At 44.1% G+C, this 8224-nt stretch overlaps 1 non-coding gene across 1 annotated transcript; it reads left to right on the top strand.

Annotated features, from left to right (window-relative positions):
- Positions 1-6946: 6946 nt before the first annotated feature.
- On the top strand, positions 6947-7015 carry TRNAD-GUC (transfer RNA aspartic acid (anticodon GUC)). The gene has a single exon. It is a non-coding gene; the product is annotated as a tRNA-Asp (tRNA).
- The last annotated feature ends 1209 nt before the right edge of the window (positions 7016-8224 follow it).

Below are 8224 nucleotides of genomic sequence, written 5' to 3'. Positions count from 1 at the left end.
ACTTCCTGTCCATGACCTTGACCCTTCCTGCAGCTCCTCCCCACTTACTCCCTCTCCACACCATAAGTCATTATATGTTGGGGACATCATGTTCAAATGGGTGCCATGGACATTCAAGCTAATGCACACAGGTTGATTGCACAGAGGATTCTCAGATTTTGTCTGAAAAACTGACCATATGGATTGTGCACAGGATGTCCCTGTTCAAATGGGATGTCATTGTGTCAGAGGTGGAGTAGGCCCACCAAGTAGGAAATCTGATACAACATGCTTTTGGTCTCACCCCTGTTCCTCGTCATATATAGGAGAGCAATCTACCAACATCTCATTGAATCATTAGCTATGTGCAAAGGTATCTCGTTGTTATGCTTATGGCCACAGTCAGCACCATCATGTTTTATAAAAGTACCATGTTTATAAAACATGATGAAGTGTCCCTAGAAATCATTGTGTGGAGAGGACTAAACAAAGCATTTGACATCTGAACACCCAAGATAGGTGTCTATATATACACCAGCGTTCTGTAGTGGTTAGGAGAGGTAGACTCTAATCTGGAGAACCGGGTTTGATTCCCCGCTCCTCCATGTGAGCGGCAAACTCTAATCTGGTGAACCAGGTTTGCTTCCCTACTCCTCCACAAGAAGCTAGCTGGGTGACCTTGGGCTAATCCCAGTTCTCTAAGAGCTCTCTCAGCCCCACCTACCTCACAAGGTGTCTGTTGTGGGGAGAGGAAGGGAAGGCGATTGTAAGCCAGTTTGATTCTCCTTAAAAGGTAGAGAAAGTCAGCATATAAAAACCAACTCCTACTCCTCCTCCTTCTTTCCTGAACTCTCACTCTGAAAGACTGTTTTTCCCACAAAGACTCATGTCCTTCTTTTGGTCCCAAGTTATTCAGGGAAGCAGTCTTATGGCTGTTGTCAAGGCATTTGCTTCAGAGCCCGTTCTTGCACATCTGAAAGGCAGGGTGAGGCACAAATCATCTGCATTCAGCAATGATAGGAAGTCTGCAGCTCATCAGAATCCCTAGTTCAGACATGAAGAACCCAGCTAGAGATCCCGTCTATTTCGTGGTTGCCTATGAACCAAAGCCCAGAGTCCTTCCCATAGCCAGACAGAATTACCTCCTGGCTGAAACTGCAACCAGGATTGAATTGGAAGGCAGTAATGGAGATCTCTGGGAGCTGACTTCTGGGTGCCCCAGAAAAGCCCAGAATCGAGGAATCCATGCAACAGAAGAGAAGGTCCTGAAGAAAGCACAAAGATTGCCTAATATGTTTATCTGTAATGATGAAGTTGTCATGGCACTTGGATACATGCCTTTGCAAGGAAACTAATTAATAACTAACTTATTAACTCTGTCTCTTAAGACCTACCTAAAAGTACGCTAACCAAGTGTCAGCTGCCTTGATATCTATTTGTCAAATTAAATTAAAGGCTCTAGTATAAATATCATTTCCTCTATCTATCTGGTCCCTCGGGTTATGTTATGCTTCATAAATTCATACATGCCAGGATGTTATTTCGGAGAAATAGTTTGCTAAAAGCAAATGTGTCACGCCCCAGTCTGAAGAGCCTCCAGGCCTGGACCTTATCTGGATTCACTTTTTTGCATGAACAGAAATCAGACCTTCTTTCTTCACCCTTCCAATCGCTGCCAACTTGCTGCCAGCTACCACAGTCATTCTCAGTCAGGAATTTCATTCAGTGGAAAGACTTGGACATCTACTGAAGAGTCTCTTAGAAGACAAGCAAAATAACCATCATTGTGGTTAAGGTTGCCAACCTCCAGGTACTTGTAGGGAAAAGACACCACTGTACTAATACCACAAGGTTTGGAAATCAGCACAGATGCAAAAGTAATTAACAAAGTGCAAACATTTATATAAATAGCTACACAAATACAACACTAAGCATAAACTAACCTATTATATACAGCCCATGAACTATTCTAATGAACATGTATACACACAAGAACATACAATCAAAAGATTTGGTACCATCATTCACATTTCATATAAAGAGTCCAAAATAGTCCAAGTTTCATATAAAGAGTGGTTCCACAAAGGATCCCACGAAGTGGAGCCACAGAAAAGCGGGGATACGGCCGTTTCGATTTCTTTTCTCAATTTCTTCCTGAGTCCCCCAATATTCATTCAGTTTTATAAGCTAACGACACTTGTGTATCCCTACGTGGAACTTGCTGACTATCCAAATTCAGATACAACATTAAAAATAGCAGTCGAAATACAGAAGTAGTGAGCTTATAAAAGTGAATGAATATTGGGGGACTGAGGAAGAAACTGAGAAAAGAAATCGAAACGGCCGTATCCCCGCTTTTCTGTGGCTCCACTTCGTGGGATCCTTTGTGAAACCACTCTTTACATGAAACTTGGACTATTTTGGACTCTTTATATGAAATGTGAATGACGATACCAAATCTTTGATTGTATGTTCTTGTGTGTATACATGTTCTTTAGGATAGTTCATGGGTTGTATATAATAGGCTAGTTTATGCTTAGTGTTGTATTTGTGTAGCTATTTATATAAATGTTTGCACTTTGTTAATTACTTTCGCATCTGTGCTGATTTCCAAACCTCCAGGTAGTAGCAGGAGATCTGCTATTACAACAGATCTCCAGCCGATAGAGATCAGTTCACCTGGAGAAAATGGCCGCTTTGGCAACTGGATTCTATGGCATTGAAGTCCCTCCCCAAACCATGCCCTCCTCAAGCTCCACCCCAAAAACATCCCACCGGTAGCAAAGAGGGACCTAGGAACCCTAATTATGGTAGGTTAGATGCATGTGAAGACCCCGATATTGCAAGGGGCCTTGGAAAAAGCAGTGTGCCTTCTTTTCAGACCTTACATTTGGGGGAATCCGACCATGCATGTTGGGAGCCCACACTACCCATGATGCTTCTGATAAATGCAGTTGCCATTTTATCTGAAAAGGGAAACACATATATTTTCAAGCAGAGCATACATTTTCCAGGGCACAGAATAATGGAAAAATAGCAAGATCAACGAAAATTTGTAAGTCACACACGCTCCTGGGATGCACAGTTAGATCCATAATACAACATCTTTAAAAGTCTACACATGTTGCCCAGTGCTTGAAAAAAACTTCAGCACAGAATTCAGGCTACTCTTGAAGGAAGAGAAACAAAGCTAATAAGAAGGAACCCCTTTGCCGGTCTTAAATTTGTAAAGTACCTACCCGTGTTTGATGGAGCAATTTCAAACGTCGTAGTGGTGACAGTGGGGCGTTACTGAAAAAGAAAATCAAATGCTTCAACATGTGTTCTTGGCAGGCAGAATTCAAGAGGAGGATTTTTAAACTTCCCATGGGAGTAGCCTTTCACAGCTCTTTCCTAATCCTCTGGAAATCGCCTGTTCTCTACAGCTGTTGATTCTCCCGATAAACTATTTGTTCAATTATTCTTGGCAGAGATGTCGCGGCCTGCCTCAAAGGCTCCCATCTCCATAGCTCGGCCGACTTCAATAGCACCAGGCCCTGACAGGATGGTCTTCTGAGGCAAAGGCCTTTTTTTAAAAAAAAATATTTTTTTATTTTTCTTCATTTAATATTTCCATAAAGACAGTATAATAATAATAATAAAGAGACAAACAAATATTATTCTAATTTAACAATTAAATGACTTTCCCCTCTCCCTCTTCCGTCTAAAATTAAATTGTATAATCTTTTGCCAACGGGACGAATCCCAATATTATTTAATTTATCTATTCCTGTCTTATCCAACATTATGTAATCAATACCTAATCTACCTAATATAAAAATTAACACAAAATATGAATATGGGATTAGATCAATGAATATCCTTTAAATGGTCCCATTAAAAAGTAATTCTCACAGTATGTTCTCCAAGCCTCCCATTCCCCCAAAAATTGTTCATTATCATTCTGATTTATCAGAGCTGTACGTTTCGCCATCTCAGTCAATTCCAGCATCTTTTTTATCCAGTCTTTTTTATCTGGTATCTCAACTGTCTTCCGAGGCAGAGGCCTTTTTGAAGCCTGCTGTATCCTTCTCGAGATTTGTCTGCCAAATCCCCACCACCCTTCTTTATAAAATTTCTACGTGGCTAATACCTAAGTGCCTGGAGGGCCATCGCGGCGGTGGCTGGAGGAAGAAAGCAAATGGCAGGTTCACACCGGAGCGCTTGCGTGATAACATAATTACAAATGAAAGAGAGATTAGCAGGGGTTGTTGGGACAAATGCCTCCAAAATGGTTTCTGAAGCGCTGGCGGTTTGTTCTAACAAAAACAGTCCGCTGCAGCTGCTGCCTCCATGGTGACGGCGAGCAACAAAGGCCCCGCTGGGACCCCGTTATGAAAATGTTAGATCCGACAGGCAGCTAGTCAGGGAGAAGAGATGACAGACTGGGGTCAGATCTGCGTCATATAAACGGGCTGGTAATTAACACGATTTCCCCCCCACATTTGTCTCTCTCCAGTCTCTGCCCACCCAACTGGGCTTTTGCGGAAACATTAAAAACTCCAACTAATAAATGGCTTACAGCTGCTGAAAGATGAGCCCTGTCTGGCTGCGACTCTGGGGATCACCTGCTACCCCACTCCATTGATCTTCCAAGGGATCCAGCCTGAATTTCTTCTCAGACTGTGACAAGAATCGCCACGTGGTGCAGAAGTCTGTGAATTGTCCAGATCCCAAGCAGCCATACTGTATCCTTAGGGCTGCCAGCCTCCAGGTGGTAGCTGGAGATCTCCCACAATTACAACTGATCAGCCGATAGAGATCAGTTCACCTGGAGAAAATTGCTGTGGCAAGTGGACTCTATGGCATTGACAATGGTGCTGCAGTTGTCTTGTTTGTGGGCTGTCTAGAGGCACCTGGCTGGCCACTGTGTGAACAGACTGCTGGACTTGATGGACCTTGGTCTGATCCAGCATGGCCTTTCTTATGTTCTTATGGAAGTCCCTTCCCTCTCCAAACCCTGCCCTCCTCAGGCTCCACCCCCCAAATCTCCATGTATTTCCCAACCCAAAGCTGGCAACCCTATGTGTCCTGGATCCCAGTATAGCCCCTTGGCCTAACAACAATGCAAGAAAACTATGGCTAAGCTTGCAAGGGTAGCTCACCTATACATTTCATGTATATTACACCTGTGCCATTTTATGTGTAAGCCTTGAAAAAAATGTATTTATTATTTAAAAGTTTGTGACATGTTTTCACCTGCATAGTGGGCCCTGGTCTGGAAACTCTGCCATCTAGCAGGAGGGGATTTCTTCAGAGAGAGTGATTGCCTGGCAACAGGAAAGAGAAGAAGGGAGGTGAACTCCAAGGGAGAAGGAGAGAGAAGAAACTGAGGTGTTTTTCCTCCTGAGGGAGTGGAGAATTTCTAAAGAAGGTCCTGAGGTGAAAAGGTTGTGGAGAAGGAGAAAGGCGGTTGATGGAAGCGTGGTCAACTTCAAAATCTTATCCTAGTGCATTTCAGGTTGGGGTTTTGAATGATTCATCACCGAGTCTGCCCAGTTCATTCCCAGTTCATTGCAAGGCACACATGGATGTGAACATCTTCCATTTTTATTTAATGCGCCTTGCGGGAGAAAAGCTGCCGATCCAATTTCATTCTCCCATTGGCAAACAGCTCTCTCAAAGTGCCTCTATTGATTCCATGGTCCCATTTTTTTCCAACAGGTTCTGGGTCTCTATGTACATTTGTAAAAATCAAACCCCACCCGGCCAAAGTTTGTGGCATTTGCCGACGGGGAAATAGGCTGAGATCAGCTGCGCCATTCCAACACACTTGATGCATGCTGAAGATTTCTCCGACATTGTTCCTTCTTCTGGTGTACTACACCCTCAACTTTCAGTGAACTCTTGGAAGCGCAAATATATTAAAAGGGAAAAAAGCTGCCTTTGTCTATTGGCAGGTGCACCATCTTTCTGTCCAGATTCAGACGCATGACATAGCTCTCAAAGACCACCTCATAGTCAACTAGGCAGTTCAGGATTAAGACTATTCTGCGTTTATGCCGTCTCGATCCAGTGTCACTTGGAATGGAAAGAAAGCATTAGAAAGAGATAGGGAGAGGGGGAGGAAGGGGGGAAATATGAGTGGATTTCTTTCTGGAGGCAAAAGACTGTTGGAAAGCATTAAAGACTGAGGGGTTTTTCCCACCAAGCTGATCAAAGAATATACAGACCCCCACTCCCATTAAAATTAATAGGCTGGATCTCCCCCCCCCCCATGTTCTAAAAGGTTTTCCTTCTTTCAGCCGATCTTGAGGGAGAACATTAAACCAGATAAAGAGAAACTGCTTCCTCCAAATCAGTTCTTATTAAAAATTATAAGCAATGTGTGCTTTGAAGAGCTGAGATTTTAGAACAAGGCATTACGCTTTCCACGAAAAACTTTGAAAGCTGTCTGACTGAGTCCATTCAGGTATGCGGTTTGGATCTCACCAAGGACAGAACTTATGACAAGCAAACAGGACATGAGATGAACTGACAAGTGCTCAATTATTCCTAGGTGTCACTGTTTAGCAAGGCCAGGAATAGGGCTGCCCACCCCTAGGTGGGGCCTGGAGTTTTCCCTAGGGTTGCCAGGTCCCCCTTTGCAGGAGGTTTTTGGGGTGGAGCCTGAGGAGGGCGGGGTTTGGGGAGGGGAGGGACTTCAATGCCATAGAGTCCAATTGCCAAAGCAGCCATTTTCTCCAGGGGAACTGATCTCTATCGGCTGGAGATCATTTGTAATAGCATGAGATCTCCAGCTGTTACTTGGAGGTTGGCAACCCTAGTTCTCCCTGAATTCCAAGGGGGTCTCCAGACTACAGAGATCAGTCCCCCTGGAGAAAATGGCATCTTTGGAAGGTGGACTCTATGGCATCACATCCCTGCTCAGCTCCTTCCCAAAACTCCACCCTCCCTAGGGTCTGCCCCCAATGCTCCAAGGGGAGGGGCCGTGGCTCAGTGGTAGAGCATCTGCTTGTCATGCAGAAGGTCCCAGGTTCAATCCCTGGCATCTCCAGTTAAAGGGACTAGGCAAGAAGTTGATGTGAAAGACCCTGGAGAGCCGCTGCCAGTCTGACTAGACAATACTGACTTTGATGGACCAAGTGTCTGATTCAGTATAAGGCAGCTTCATGTGATTTCCCAAGCCACCGTGAGCAACTCTGGGCAGGGATGCTCCCAAGCCTTAGTCAACTGCTGACCTGGTAACTTCTCTCTCTGGCCATGTCCGATAACATCAAGTATCTCAAAAGAGGAAAAATCAGCCAACTAGCTACTCAGTAGTAGGGAAGCCGCACATTTCATAGTTAACATGTTTAACCGTTGAATTTACCTGGTTTGACAAGATGCCATCAGGATGAGCCAGTCTTCTGATTTGTTCACTTTGGCAGCAAACGGCTCAACTTGAAGACAGGTTTGGAACTGTGTACTAGCTGTGCTTGTTAGCATTTAGTCCCTTGAGCATGTGAAGGCAGCCACATGTGAAGGCCTTGTGGCACTAGGTGTCTCAGAGTCCCCCTTTCTCCTGGAAACTCTGAATCAAGGCAGAAAACAAAACCTACAATATTAATTTATACATATAGGATGTTGATTAATAAATATGATATTCAGAGTTTAGGAATGAATGGAATAAGGAGCTAGATCGCCCTATTTTTCCAAAGCAATGGGCTATGGCCTTAAAGTTTATACCGGCTCTCTCCATGCATCTTAAGTTGTGACTTATTTAGCAAAAAACTATGTTTAGGATACGCTGGACGCCACAATGACTCTTCAGCCAAGGATTGAGTAACGTGTCTAATTGCTGGAGTTGTAACTCGCAGGACATGTCCCTTAAACATGTGCTTTGAAGAAGAAAAAGAGTTGGTTTTCATATGCTGACTTTCTCTACCACTTAAAGGAGACTCAAACTGGCTTACCATCACCTTCCCTTCCCTTACCCTCCCCACAACAGACGCCCTGTGAGGTAGGTGGGGCTGAGAGAGCTCTAATAGAGCTGTAACTTACCCAAGGTCACCCATCTGGCTTCGTGTGTAGGAGTGAGGAGAAAAATCCGGTTCACCAGATTAGCATCTGCCGCTCATATGGAGGAGTGGGGAATCAAACTCGGTTCTCCAGATCAGACTCCACAGCTCCAACCACCGCTCTTAACCACTACACCATGCTGGACGTGTCTAGTCATTTGGTTTTTCTGGGAAGAAGTTATTACTCATATCAATTTTGTATTAGA

Source organism: Euleptes europaea, chromosome 14 (genome assembly GCF_029931775.1).
Source record: "Euleptes europaea isolate rEulEur1 chromosome 14, rEulEur1.hap1, whole genome shotgun sequence".
NCBI classification, from domain to species: domain Eukaryota; kingdom Metazoa; phylum Chordata; class Lepidosauria; order Squamata; family Sphaerodactylidae; genus Euleptes; species Euleptes europaea.
Note: the sequence above shows the minus strand (reverse complement) of the source record. Positions and strands in the feature narration are given on the sequence as shown.